At 46.3% G+C, this 14482-nt stretch overlaps 1 long non-coding RNA gene and 1 other non-coding gene across 2 annotated transcripts in view; both read right to left on the reverse strand.

Annotated features, from left to right (window-relative positions):
• The window catches only part of LOC139363761 (uncharacterized), a 50855-nt gene that overhangs the window by 21307 nt on the left and 15066 nt on the right, over positions 1 to 14482 (reverse strand). The window lies entirely within an intron of this gene.
• LOC112424145 (small nucleolar RNA U13) lies at positions 13606 to 13709 on the reverse strand. The gene has a single exon (XR_003014816.1). It is a non-coding gene; the product is annotated as a small nucleolar RNA U13 (small nucleolar RNA).

The raw sequence follows: 14482 nt of genomic DNA on the forward strand, positions 1-14482 counted from the left end.
TCCTCCCACTTCAGCCTCCAAAGCAGCTGTAACCATAGGCACACACCACCAAGTCTGGGTAATCTTTTGGTATTTTTAGTAGAGATGGGGTTTCACCGTGTTGCCCAGGCTGTTCTTGAACTCCTGGGCTCAAGTGATCCACCTGCCTTGGCTTCCCAAAGTGTTGGGATTACAGGTGTGAGCCACTGCGCCCAGCCCAAACTTGTTTTAACAAGCCTTCTAGTGGTTCTTATCCACTTTCAAGTTTGAGAACCGCTGCTTTTGGCTCTCCCTCTCGGACTGAAGGGGAATGTCAAGAGAAGAAAGAATTATGAGGGATGCAACAAACAGTCTCATCGAAGGAAAAAAAGAAATTGGAACTTTCCCAATGTGGAAATCTTGAGCCAGGCCTCAGAAGAGGCCTCTGATCCTCTGCGGCTGTAAATGTCAGAGCAGTGTCTAAGTGGCCCTGTGAGGAGGGAGTCTGCGGAAAAATAACCAAGCATGACCTTTCGCATTTTGCTCAGAGCAAGGCAGGATAATGGAGCAATCTTTTCAGGTCATTTATCTCCTACTCAGCTTCAGCTTTTCTCAGCTACCTTTCCCTCCAGCTGGGGCCCCCTAAAGCCCAGCCCTCCTCTCCTCCACCAGCCCTCTGGCCAGGCCCCCTGCCCGTCTATCTTTCCCCCTCCTCCATCAAATGAGAACTGGTTCAAACTGTTTCTATTTTCCTTCCTTCCTTTCTTTCTTTCTTTCTTTCTTTCTTTCTTTCTTTCTTTCTTTCTTTCTTTCCTTCCTTCCTTCTTTCCTTCTTTCTTTTTCTTTCTCTCTCTTTCCCCCTTCCTTCCTTTCTCTCTGTTTCCTTCCCTCCCTCCCTCCCTCCCTCTCTCTCTCTCTCTCTCTCTCTTTCTTTCTTTCTTTCTTTCTTTCTTTCTTTCTTTCTTTCTTTCTTTCTTTCTTTCTTTCTTTCAGACAGAGTCTTGCTCTATCACCCAGACTGGAGTACAATGGCACAATCTCAGCTCACTGAAACCTCTGCCTCCCTGGTTCAAGCAATTCTCCTGCCTCAGCCTCCCAAGTAGCTGAGATTACAGGCACTCGCTATCACACCTGGCTAATTTTTGTATTTTTAGTAGATTCAGGGTTTCACCATGTCTGACCTTAGGTGATCACCCACCTCGGCCTCCCAGAATGGTGGGATTACAGGCCTGAGCCACCGTGCCTGGCCTCAAACTGTTTCTTAAGCAGACCAGCAAGGAATGAGGCCCTATTCCATAGGGAATAAGAGGGAGAAAAAAAAAAAAAACACTATAACCTGTAATGGGGCAGCCTCTCTTCATACCCCACCCCCTTTCTTTCCTTTTCCTTTTTTTTTTTTTTTTTTTTTTTTAATGGAGTTTTGCTCTTGTTGCCCAGGCTGGAGTGCAATGATGTGATCTCAGCTCACTGTAACCTCCGCCTCCCCAGTTCAAGCGATTCTCCTGCCTCAGCCTCCTGAGTAGCTGGGATTACAGGCATGTGCCACCACGCCCAGCTAACTTGGTATTTTTAGTAGAGATGGGGTTTCTCCTTGTTGGTCAGGCTGATCTCAAACTCCCAACCTCAGGTAATCCACCTGCCTCGGCCTCCCAAAGTGCTGGGATTGCAGGCATGAGCCACTGCACCCAGCCTCCTCCCTTCTTTCCTACTCAGGCCATACCAGTTCATCATTCCTCCGTAAAGAGTGAAGCCACCCTTTCCCTGGCCTTGTACACAACACCTGAATGGTCACACTTGCAAAGAAAGAAAAGGATAAAATCTAGGCTCCTAACCAATCCATATGTTTCCCAAGGGCCAATAGTGCTCTATAGCTTATTCTCCTATAACTGCCATACTAGATAACGAACACACTAGATTCCTAATGAATATTTCATACATTGAACTCAAGGGAGCTCCTAGAAGCAAGAAACTAAGGAGTCTGTTTCCAAATTGGACCCACAAGAGGAATCAAGACATGGGTCCTCCTGAAATGACTAAGGAAGAAGCAGCCTTCTGCTGCCTGTGTGCCCGTGCACTGCTGTCTTCATCTGTTCATTCACTCCACAAGCATGTATAGCACACCTGCTATATGTGGACCCTAGATCATATGTTCTAGTGGGAAAAACACATATGTAAGTAAACATATAATATTTCAGGTGATGTTAATTGCTTCAGAGAAAAACAAAGGATGGTAAGGGGAATAGGGATGGTGGGAATGGGGTCCAAGAAAAACCTCTTTGAGTGGGTGTCATTTGAGCAGGATCCAAAAGGAAGTGAAGGAGCCACATTTTCAGCTATCTGGGGAAAGAATGTTCCAGGCAGAGGGTATAGCAGCTGCAAAAGCTCTGAGGTGGGGGTGTTTTACAAGGCTTGGAGTGAGTGAGGCTGGAGTGGAGGAGTAAGGGTGAAAGATGTAGGATATGAAATCAGAGAGAAATTGGTGCTCAAATTATGTAGGGCCTTGTAGATCATGGTAAGGATTTTAGATTTCTTTCTGGGTGAGAGGGGAGGTCATTAGAAGGTTCTACACAGAAAAGTGACACGTTCTGATTTAACGGGACTACTCTGGCTGCTGTGTTTAGAACAACCTGTAGGGGGCAGAGCAGAAACAAGAAAACCACCCAGGAGACTATGTCAGAGCCGGGAGTTTTCCCCTCAAATTCATCCTTTCCTTCCACATTTTAGCTGGGGACATGGCTGCTCAGAAAAAGGACTACATTTCCCAACTTCCCTTGCAACTAAACGCAGCCATGTGACAAAAAGCCCGCAAAGAGGATGTGAGCGGACCGGGCGCGGTGGCCTACGCCTGTAATCCCAGCACTTTGGGAGGCCAAGGTGGGTGGATCACGAGGTTAGGAGTTCAAGACCAGCCCGGCCAGAGTGGTGAAATCCCATCTTTACTGAAAGTACAAAAATTAGCCGGTCGTGGTGGCAGGCGCCTGTAATCCCAGCTACTCGGGAGGCTGAGGCAGGAGAATTGCTTGAACCCAGGAGGTGGAGGTTGCGGTGAGCCAAGATAGTGCCACTGCACTCCAGCCTGGTGACAGAGCAAGACTCCGTCTCAAAAAAAAAAAAAAAAAAAAAAAAAAGGTAAAACGTGAGGTGATGGATATGTTCATTAGTTTGAAAATGGTAATCATTTCACAATGCATACAGATACCAAAACATTACATTGTACAGCTTAAATAATATATACAATTTTAATAGAAATGGGGTTTCACCATGTTGGCCAGGATGGTCTCGATCTCCTGACGTCGTGATCCGCCCACCTCGACCTCCCAAAGTGCTGGGATTACAGGCGTGAGCCACGGTGCTCAGCCTCTAATTCTTTTTTTGAGAGAGTCTTGCTCTCTTGCCCAGGCTGGTGTGATAGCTCATTGCAGCCTCTGCCTCCTGGGTTCAACCGAGTCTCATGCCTCAGCCTCCCAAGTAGCTGGGATCACAGGCACACACCACCATGCGTGACTAATTTTTGTATTTTTTAGTAGAGATGGGGTTTTGCCATGTTGCCCAAGCTAGTCTTGAACTCCTGGCCTCAAGTGATCTGCCTGCCTTGGCTGGAATTACAGGCATGAGCCACCGCCGTGGCCTGTATTGTACCTAATTCAAAGGCTCAAATTGCCTGTAATTTCCCAGGCAAGCAATGACACTGGGTGGTTCTGATGAGGGTGATAGTGGTATAACTGCGGATAAGTGACCAGATTCTGGCGATAATTTAAAGGGTAGAACTTGACAACACTTCCCGAGGGATTGGATAAGGGGACATGAAAGGAAGAGAAGAACCAGGAATGACTCCAAGACTGGGGCTCTAGTAGAACAGATTTGCATTTATTGCCCTGGGGAAAACTGAGGGACTGCTGAGTCTGAGACGACTATGAGAGAGATTTACATGGGGATGGCAAGTAGCCGCTGGATATGACCACGACCTATCAACACAGCTGGCTTTAAAGTCCAGAGATAGATGGAATTAGTTAGGGAGTGAGGATGGATGAAGAAGAACAGAGGTGTAAGGACAGCCCTGAGGCATCCAGAGATGGGGAGGTGGAGCCAGCCAGGATATGATGGAGGTAGGAGGAGAACTGGGCGTGTCATGGAGGCCAAAGGAAGAGCGTGTTTTATGAAGAAACCATCCATGTCAAATGCACTGCTAGGATGAGTAAAATGGGGACTCAGAAATGACAGGTGAAATTAGCAACATGGAAATCACTGGTGAGACTGACAAGAGAATTTGCCGTGGAGCACTGAGGACAAGCAGGGATGGGAAGAGAGGAAGTGGAGACAAATACAGACGATTCTGAATTCCTGGCAGGTAGAAATCATTAAAGCATCTAATTTCTACCCTTCCTATCATAGTTCTAAGCCTTCTAAAGGACATGAGGGCACCCAGCAACTCAGTCTATCCAGCTCCCCTTCCACGTTGGTCTGAAGGGCTCTGCAGTCTCTCCTCTCCCAAATTCACCCTGTTGCGGGGAGCCCCAGCCTGCCTGCAGCTCTGCCTCTGCCCTACTGGCTCCCAAGGCCGCTCTCAAGGACTACCTTGGCACGTTAGGCAGCCAGGCCTGACTCTCCTGGATCACAATTAGTGCTGCTGCTAACGATGTTTGGCCTCTGTGGAATAGCAACCTGGGAAGTTCTGATACTTCCAATTTTCCCCCTCAGTGCTTTCGCAGATGCAATTTCCCAGCCAGTGCCTTGTGCTCTCCAGCCCTAGGCCCTGGCTGCCTCCTTGCCAGGGAGAATTAAGCCTGTGCCTCAGATGCCACTCCAGAGGGCCTCAGCAGTTAGGTAAAACCATCTCCTGGCCACTATCATGGCATTATCATATTAACACAGGCACTGGCTTTCAGGGAGGCAGGGGGCTGCTATAAGGAAGAGGTGGAGGAACCAGGCCAGCCCTACACAGCACACAACGAGCATTGCTAGTCAAAAAAAACGGATGGCTGGAGATAAAGGAGCCCTCCCAGATGAACTCTGGAGTTTTCAGTGGAGATGCAGCTCAACCATCTCCTCTTTCCTGATGAGGAGCCCACCCAGTGCTCCTCTCTCCAGCAAGGGAGGGCTGCAGCAGCCAGAACCCTGGACACTGCCCCACGGCCTGGCGTCCTGGGGCTGGCGCCAGACCTGGTCAAGACGGGCCCAGCTCTTCTCAGCCACAGCAGTACCAAGTCCTGGACTCTTGCCTTGAAAGTGCCACTCATAGGAGTGTCCTGATCTCCCAGGTCTGGAGACTTTACTTCATTGCTCTGATGGGCTTCCAGCTCTCTGGGGCATGGGGCTGTGGTGGGCTCTACATCTCAGGGTCTTGAAGGAGAGGCCAGAGGGTTGCCTTGGGTTAAGGGCACTGGAATGAACTGGACTTTGGCTTCTGCTACATGGGATAAAGATGAAAAATCAACATTTCTAAGGTACCTACTACATGGGAGACCAAAGGTAAGGTCTTTTTATTGTTGTTGTTGTAGTAAAATATACGTAACATAGGCCAGGCACGGTGGCTCATGCCTGTATTCCCGACACTTTGGGAGCCCAAGGCAGGTGGATCACCTGAGGTCAGGAGTTCAAGACCAGCCTGGCCAACAAGGTGAAACCCTGTCTCTACTAAAATACAAAAATTATCCAGGCATGGTGGTGGGCACCTATAATCCCAGCTACTTGGGAGGCTGAGTCAGGAGAATCACTTATATATATACACACACACACACACACACACACACACACACCATAAAATCGACCATTTTAGCCATTTTAAAGTGTCCAGTTCTGTGGCATTAGGTGCACTCATACTGTTATACAACCATCACCATGATCCCTCTCCGGAACTTCTTCATCTTCTCCAGCTGAAACTCTGTGCCCATTAAACACCAACTCCCCCCAGTGCAGGATCTTGCATATTTATCTCTTGTGATTTTTGTTCTGAGGTAGGACATATCCCCCCACCTTTCTTTTCTTTTCTTTTCTTTTTTTTTTTTTTTTTGAGACAAGGTCTTGCTATATCACCCAGGCTGGTCTTGAACTCCTGAGCTCAAGTGATCCTCCTGCCTCAGCCTCCTGAGTAGCTGGGAACACAGGTGCGTGCCACCATGCCTGGCTCCCAGTTTTCACAGACGAGGACACTGAGAGGAAACACAGGAAAAGCAGTGCTGCCTTTCCCAAGGACAAACAGTCAGGAAGAGGACTGGAATCCTGGTCTGCCTGATTCCCAAGCTCTCTGTGGTTTCCCATCCTGAGCTGACCAAGATTTAGGGCCACTATGGGAATGGCATCATCGAGTGATGTCACTGATGATTAGTGATTTCATACATGATGTCACAGACTGAACACAGTGGCAAGGTTTCTAGACAGCATGGCTTATACTTCTCAGGAAAGCTTCCCAAAGCAAGGCCAGGTGCTGTTAGTCTTTGGCCCACCACAGAGCGTTCAGAAAGTGAGGATTCCTCACACTCTCCTTTAAATTAGTGCCTGGCTCCAAAGCTGGCTGTGCTCATTCCCAGGCAGTGAGCCCTCGACACCACTCAAGGGCTCACCCTCTGTGGAACAGTGAAAGGAGGATGGGCTAGGGAAACAGACAGACTTGGGTTCCGATCCTGGCTCTGTCACTCTGTACCCATTTGAGGTAGACTCTTACGGGAAAAGAGACCCCTTGAGTTAGCTCAGGCACAGAAGCTTAGTATAAAAATACATGCGGAACCACTTCTGGCCTGTCAGGAAACTCCAGGGGCAGGTGCTGAAGCTGGGGAGAATCTGGATTCAAGACTCCTCAGGGAGGCCAAGCATGGTGGCTCATGCCTGTAATCCCAGCACTTTGGGAGGCCGAGGTAGGCGGATCACGAGGTCAGAAGATCAAGATCAGCCTAGCCAACATGGTGAAACCCAGTCTCTACTAAAATACAAAAATTAGCCGGGCGTGGTGACACGTGCCTGTAGTCCCAGCTACTCGGGAGGCTGAGGCAGGGGAATCACTTAAACCTGGGAAGTGGAGGTTGCAGTAAGCAAAGGTCGCGCCACTGTCCTCCAGCCTGGCGATAGAATAAGACTCCGTCTCAAAAGAAAAGAAAAAAAGACTCCTCAGGAGCTCTTCAGAAATGAAAAGGTCTTCCTTCTCAGGCTATGCCTGCCTGCCCTCAATGTGATTCTGCCACACTGGGCACATCTGCATCTCTTCCAGGCTGTGCTCCCTGCTGGGGAATTCTGCTTCAGGTTGAGGTTACTAAGAGGGAATCCTATTGGCCAGCTGTCTTTCCGCACCAGGCAATAAGTCAGAGGAGACTGGCTAGCCCATGGATCAACGGGCTAGGGTTAGAACCTCCCTCTGATGTAATCACCTAGGGCAGAAGAGGCAGGGGTAGGTAAGTGGTGATTTAAACAACTAGGGTAGAGGTGATGTCATATGGTATGTAATATGGCCTCCTGCAAAGTCTTTGCCAGTACAAAGTCCCTTAGAAGGGATCGTAGGGTGGGTAGGTAAACAGCACTAATACACTATATTGTGTATCTTTAGGCAAGTTACTTAACCTCTCTGGGCCCGTTGTTTTCTCATCTATACAAATGGGACCATAACTCCTACCTCATAGGGTTGTTATAAAGATTAAAAGCCCACTGGAACTCCAAGAAAAGACGAAAGGGGACAACGAAAGTCTCAAAGTGCCTGGCACATAGTAGTTGCTTGATAAACATTGGTTTCCCTTCCCTTCCCTTCCCTTCTGTAGGAAAGGCCGTATTTTGTTCTCTCTTGTTCCCTTTGTTCTTCTTTTGTTCTCTTTTAATACATTTTGTTCTCTATCGCAGAAATGGGCCTCCTAGCCAACCACCTAGTAGAAGAGAAAGAGCCACCTCTCTCCTTTTTTTTTTTGTTTTTGTTTTTGTTTTTGAGACGGAGTCTCGCTCTGTCACCCAAGCTGGAGTGCAATGGCACGATCTTGGCTCACTGCAACCTCTGCCTCCCGGGTTCAAGCGATTCATTCTCCTGCCTTGGCCTCCCAAAGTGCTATGATTATAGGCGTGAGCCATTGCTCCCAGCCGGAGTCCTCCCCTCTCTTATAATCCTGAAGAACCACTATTACTAACCCTCTTCAAGAACCATTGACAGGACGAGTGATGGGGAGCAAAGAGGGCGCCTATGTCAAAAGGAAGATAAATGTGCCTCATGCTTAGGAAGACACTATGATGGAATGCCTGGACAAAGCAGCATTTTTCTTTGAAATGCTATGAGACGATAAAAATGAAAATAGGTCTTCTCCAACTCGAGGGCCTAGGGTAGAAGAATTATTTCTCAGTGGTTAATCCATGCTCAAAGGAGTTGTCCTAGGCCTCATTCAATCATTGACTCAGCAAATATTTATAAAATGTCTACTATGTGGCTGTCTCTGCTTTCATAGAACTTACAGTCTCATCAGGGAGAGATAATAATCAAATAATCTGACTAATGAATATACAAATACAAACACGATGAGTGTTATGAAAGAAGGGGTCAAGATTCTATGAGAACTTTTAGAATCTGACCTAGATTGGGGAAACAGACCATGTTAAAGATTTGGACCTTTATTTTGAGAGCAATAGGAGGTTGCTGAAGGGTTTAAACAAGGTTTTGGCATAATCAGATTTGCGTTTTGAAAAGATTGCTCTGGTTACAATGAGGAGAACAGATTGAAGGAGGCCTGTTGTGGTAATGCAGCAAGAGATAATGGTATCTTGCTTTGGTAGTGGTGATGGTGGTAGAGACAGAAGTTATGGATTAAAGAGATATTTAGGAAATAACAGCGTTGGCTGGGCGCAGTGGCTCACGCCTGTAATCCCAGCACTTTGGGAGACTGGGGTGGGCAGATCACTTGAGGTCAGGAGTTCGAGACCAGCCTGGCCAACATGGTGAAACCCCATCTCAAGAAGGAAGGAAGGAAGGAAGGAAGGAAGGAAGGAAGGAAGGAAGGGAGAAAGGAAGGAAGGAAGGGAGGAAGGAAGGAAGGAAAAGAGAGAGAGAAAGGAAGAGGAAGTAACAGCATTTACAGGACTCAGTGATTGATTAGATATGGGGTGAGGAGGAACATGGTGACAACAAGGATTTGGGCTTATTTAAATGCATGGAAGACCAGAAGTAAAGTCTTAGACATATTGCCTTTGAGACACCCAACTGCCAAAATTGAGCTGGCAGCTGGATACACAGTCTAGAGCTCCAGGGAGGGGTCACGGGTGGAGATGACAAATGTGTGGGTCATTTTCTCAGAGGCAGTTCAAAGGCAGTAGATGAGCTCGCTTAAGGAGAGAGTAGAGTAAGAAGAAAAGAGGTCTAGGACCAACTCTGAGGAACTCAGACATGTCATTTAGGGCAGTGGATCTGAAAGTATGCTCCATGGAACCCTGGGGGATCCCCAAGACCCTCTCAAGGGTCTGTGAAGTTAAAACTATTTTCTTTCCTTTTCTGTTTTGTTTTTGTTTTTTTCAGACAGGTTTTCATTCCTGCTGCCCAGACTGGAGTACAGTGGTGCGATCTTGGCTCACTGCAACCTCTGCTTTCCCAGGCTCAAGTGATCCTCCTACCTCAGTCTCCCGAGTACCTGGGACCACAGGTGTGTACCACCATACCCAACTAATTTTTGTATTTTTTGTAGAGATAGGTTTTGCCATGTTGCCCAGGCTGTTCTTAAACTCCTCGGCTCAAGCCATCACCCTCCCACCTCGGCTTCCCAAAGTGCTGGGCTTGAGCCACCGTGCCCAGCTTAAACTATTTTCATAATAGTGTAAGATATGATTTGCCTTTTTCATTGTGTTGACATTTGCACTGATGGTGCAAAAGCAATGGTGGGTAAAATAGCCTGCACCTCAAAACAAATCAAAGCAGTTGTGCTAACCTGTGCTAGTAGTCATAGTACAATTCACTGCCATGCACATGCACTAAAAAAATTTCACATTTACTTAGGAATGTTCTTCATCAAATGGTAAAGATTATTAATTTCTACTAAATCTCAATCCTTGGGTACTTCTTAAAAAATATTCTGTTGGGCGCGGTGGCTCACACCTGTAATCCCAGCACTTTGGGAGGCCGAGGCGGGCAGATCACCTGAGGTCGGGAGTTTGAGACCAGCCTGACCAATATGGAGAAACCCTGTTTCTACTAAAAACACAGAATCAGATGTGGTGGCTCATGCCTGTAATCCCAGCTACGCAGGAGGCTAAGGCAGGATAATCGCTTGAACCTGTGAGGCGGATGGTGCGGTGAGCCAAGATCATGCCATTGCACTCTAGCCTGGCCAACAAGAGCAAAACTCCATCTCAAAAAAAAAAAAAGAAAGAAAGAAAGAGAGAAAGAGAGAAAGAGAGAGAGAGAGAAAGAAAGAAGAAAGGAAGGAAGGAAGGAAGGAAGGAAGGAAGGAAGGAAGGAAGGAAGGAAGGAAGGAAGGAAGGAAGGAAGGAAGGAAGGGCCGGGCGCGGTGGCTCAAGCCTGTAATCCCAGTACTTTGGGAGGCCAAGACGGGCGGATCACGAGGTCAGGAGATCGAGACCATCCTGGCTAACACGGTGAAACCCCGTCTCTATTAAGAAATACAAAAAACTGCCGGGCGCGGTGGCTCAAGCCTGTAATCCCAGCACTTTGGGAGGCCGAGATGGGCGGATCACGAGGTCAGGAGATCGAGACCATCCTGGCTAACACGGTGAAACCCCGTCTCTACTAAAAAATACAAAAAACTAGCCGGGCGTGGTGGCGGGCGCCTGTAGTCCCAGCTACTCAGGAGGCTGAGGCAGGAGAATGGTGTGAACCCGGGAGGCGGAGCTTGCAGTGAGCTGAGATCTGGCCACTGCACTCCAGCCTGGGTGGCAGAGCGAGACTCCGTCTCAAAAAAAAAAAAAAGAAATACAAAAAACTAGCCGGGCGAGGTGGCGGGCGCCTATAGTCCCAGCTACTCGGGAGGCTGAGGCCGGAGAATGGCATGGCGTGAACCCGGGAGGCGGAGCTTGCAGTGAGCTGAGATCCGGCCACTGCACTCCAGCCTGGGCGACAGAGCGAGACTCCGTCTAAAAAAAAAAAAAAAAAGAAAGAAAGAAAGAAAGAAAGAAAAAGATATTCTGACAGGCAGGCGCGGTGGCTCAGGTCTGTAATCCCAGCACTTTGGGAGGCTGAGGTGGGTGGATCACCTGAGGTCAGGAGTTCGAGACCAGCCTAGCAACATGGTGAAACCGCCTCTCTACTAAAAATACAAAATTACGCTGGGTGTGGTGGCTCACACCTGTAATCCCAGCACTTTTCGTGGCCAAAGCGGGTGGATCACGAGGTCAGGAGTTCAAGACCAGCCTGGCCAAGATGGTGAAACCCCATCTCTACTAAAAATACAAAAATTAGCCAGGAGTGGTGGCAGGCATCTGTAATCCCAGCTACTCAGGAGGCTGAGGCAGAGAATTGCTTGGACCCAGGAGGAGAAGCTTGCAGTGATCCAAGATCCCGCTACTGCGCTCCAGCCTGGGCGACAGAGCGAGATTCCTCTCAAAAAATAAATAATAAAAAAATAAAAAATACAAATACAAAAATAAAAATAAAAAATTAGCCTGACATGGTGGTGCGTACCTGTAATCCCAGCTACTCAAGAGGCAAGGCTGGAGAATCGCTTGAACCCAGGAGGCAGAGGTTGCAGTGAGCCGGATCTCACCATTGCACTCCAGCCTGGGCAACAAGAGGGAAAACTCAGTCTCAAAAATAAATATATATATATATGTGTGTGTGTGTGTATATATATGTATATATATGTGTGTATATATATGTGTATATATATGTGTGTGTGTATATATATTCTGACAAAATAGGAAGTACACATAAAGCATTTCTGCTGTATCCCAAGTACAACGATAGTCTCCAGGAAAAGCACTTTTGCAATTGTTTTGAGTTTCAAGCAGAACTAGCCTTTTTTTTCATGGAACACCATTTTGTTTTGTTCTGTTTCTTTTTTTTTTTTTTTTTTTGGTTGTTTTTGCTTTGTTTTGTTTTTTGAGGTTTTTGTTGTTTTGTTTTTGTTTTGAGACAGGGTCTCACTCTGTCACCCAGGCTGGATTCCAGTGGCATGACCTTGGTTCACTACACCCTCGACCTCCCGTTCTCAAGCGATCCTCCCACCTCAGCCTCCTGAGTAGCTGAGACTACAGGCACACACCTGGCTAATTTTGTTTATTTTTTGTAGAGACAGGGTCTCACTCTCTTTCCAGGATGGTCTCTAACTCCTGGGCTCGAGTGATTCTCCTGTCTCAGCCTCCCAAAGTGTTGGGGTTACAGGTGTGAGCCATGGCGCCCAGCAAGGAAAATTATTTTTACTTGAAAGTATAACAGAGAGGCAAACTATGATTATTCAGATTTGAGTGTTTGGCAGATAGTTTTCCAAAAATGAACAAAGTAAGCTTATTACTTCAAGGAAAACAACTGACAGTATTTGTTGCCAATAATAACATTCAAGCTTTCAAGTGAAAAATTAGAATTTTGGAACACTTGTATCTGTCACCATGAACTTGAAAACTTCCCAATTCCTAAAGACTTCTTTGATGAGATTGATAGTGATATAATGAATGTGATTTAAAAAGTATTGTATAATGAAATGCATCAGCATTTAGAAGCTATGTATAATTCAGTGGACCTATATTTTCCAAATGACCAATACACAATGTTACAAAATCTCTTCAAAGTTCAAGATAAACCAATGGATTTTAATGTCATAGAATAGGAATTGATTGACACGGTCTTAGATTCCACATACCTTTAAGAAACTACTATGTGTCCTCATTAGTATAGTGTGAGTAAAAAGGAAAAGAAGAAAAAACTACTGTGTGTCAACTTTTGGAGTAGTGTCCAAGAAAAACTATCCACAATTATCTGAAGACTAAAATATTCCTCACTTTTCTAACTCACTGAGGCCAGATTTGTTTCATGTTATGGATTAAAGAGATATTTTGGAAATAACAACATTGACCAGGCACAGTGGCTCTTGCCTCTAATCCCAGCAATTTGGGAGGCCAAGGCAGGTAGATGACTTGAAGCCAGGAGTTCAACCAAAAAAACATATTGAAACTGATTAGGCCAGACATGGTGGCTCAGACCTGCAATTCTAGTACTTTGAGAGGCCAAGGTGGGTGGATCACTTGAGGTCAGGAGTTTGAGACCAGCCTGGCCAACATGGTGAAACCCTGTCTCTACTAAAAATACAAAAATGAGCCAGGTGTGGTGGTACACACCTGTAATCCCAGCTACTTGGGAGGCTGAGGCAAGAGAATGACTTGAACTGGGGAGGCAGAGGTTGCAGTGAGCTGAGATCACACCACTGCACTCCAGTCTGGGTGACAGAGAGAGACTTTATCTCAAAAAAAAAAAAAAAAAGAAAGAAAAAAGAAAGAAAGAAAGAAAGAAAAGAAATGGATTCATTGTAATAAGAGAATCCAGGTATTTTTGATTAAGCCAGTTATTAGAGATTTGTAAAAATGTAAAACATGCCAATTTTGTCACTATTTTAGGGGGAAAATATAGCACTTTTTTCACCAAAATGTGTTAGTTATGTTAACACATAATGGTTTATTTTTGTTATTTTAAATTTAAATGGATTAATAAATATTCTTTCAACTTCTCAGGCTGTCTTTTTTTTTTTTTCACATCAGATGGGTAACCTGCCACCATCATAACAAGGTTTGAGGGAAGCACATCTCACGCACAAGCATGAAAACCCAGTCATCATGCTTATGAACTACAAAAGGATCCCAGTTTTCATTTTGAATATAGTAAATATCAATAGCGATAACCATATAAACAAAAGCTCTTGGAGACGTCAGTCATTTTTCGGAGTATAACGGAGTTCTGAGACTGAAAAAATTTAAGAATCACTTATTTTTTTGCTTGTTTCGTTTTTGAGACAGGTTTTGGCTCCATTGCTCAGGCTGGAGTGCAGTCGTGCAATCTCAGCTCACTGCAACCTCTGCCTCCCAGACTCAAGCCATCCTCCCACTTCAGCCTCCTGAGTTGCTGGGACTACAGGAGGGCAGCACCACACCCAGCCAATTTTTGTATTTTTTAACAGAGACAGGGTTTTGCCTTGCTGCCCAGGCTAGTCTCAAACTCGAGAATTGCTAATTTTAAAATAGCCATCCACAAGGCACAGTGGCTCATGCCTGTAATCCCAGCACTTTGGGGGGCCAAGGTGGGCGGATCACCTGAGGTCAGGAGTTTGAGACCAGCCTGGCCAACATGGTGAAACCCCATCTCTACTAAAAATACAAAAATTAGCCAGACGTGGTGGTGCGTGCCTGTAGTCCCAGCTACCTGGGAGGCTGAGGCTAGAGAATTGCTTGAACCTGGGAGGTTGAGGTTGCAGTGAGCTGAGATCGCGCTGCTGAACTCCAGCCTGGGCAACAGAGTGAGAACTCTGTCTCAAAAAAAAAAAAAGAAAGAAAGAAAGAAAGAAAAGAAAACAGCCACCCATTTGTTTTAAATGATTTATCATCTCCATGGACAAACAGCTGGAATAAGAAATCT

Source organism: Macaca nemestrina, chromosome 6, assembly GCF_043159975.1.
Source record: "Macaca nemestrina isolate mMacNem1 chromosome 6, mMacNem.hap1, whole genome shotgun sequence".
Classification (NCBI taxonomy): domain Eukaryota; kingdom Metazoa; phylum Chordata; class Mammalia; order Primates; family Cercopithecidae; genus Macaca; species Macaca nemestrina.